This window comes from Solanum tuberosum, unplaced genomic scaffold, assembly GCF_000226075.1.
Source record: "Solanum tuberosum cultivar DM 1-3 516 R44 unplaced genomic scaffold, SolTub_3.0 scf00119, whole genome shotgun sequence".
Taxonomy (NCBI): Eukaryota; Viridiplantae; Streptophyta; class Magnoliopsida; order Solanales; family Solanaceae; genus Solanum; species Solanum tuberosum.
In genome coordinates this window covers 119824-120392 of record NW_006239045.1, presented here as the reverse complement: position 1 = coordinate 120392, position 569 = coordinate 119824, and positions in this window count along the sequence as shown.

The window sequence follows — 569 nt, the reverse complement described above, 5'->3', positions numbered from 1 at the left end:
TGTTTTGGGTGTTCTGAAGCAAAAGCTTTATGCTAATTAATTTTCTAAGTGTGAATTTTGGTTGAATCGGTTGCATTTTTGGGGCATGTAGTTTCAAAAGAAGGGATAATGGAAGATCCTCAAAAAGTTGAGGCAATTAAACATTGGGTTCGACCAAGTTCTGTGACAAAAGTTAGGAGTTTTGTGGGTCTCGCTAGCTACTATCGTTGATTTGTGAAAAACTTTGCTTCTATTGGCACTCACTTGACTAATTTGACCAAGAAGGAGATACCATTTGAATTGACTAAAAAATGTGAGGAGAGCTTTCAAAAGCTCAAGACTCTCTTGACCACCGCGCCTATTCTAGCATTACCGGTGGAAGGTAAAGACTTTATTGTTTATTATGATTCTTCTCATTCTGGGTTAGGTGTTGTGTTGATGCAGGATAAGAATGTTATAGCTTATGCCTCGCGTCAATTGAAGGTGCATGAGAGGAATTATCCAACCCATGATTTAGAGTTGGCAGCGGTAGTGTTTGCTCTTAAGATCTGGCGGCATTACCTCAATGGTGTTAAGTGTAAGGTATTTAC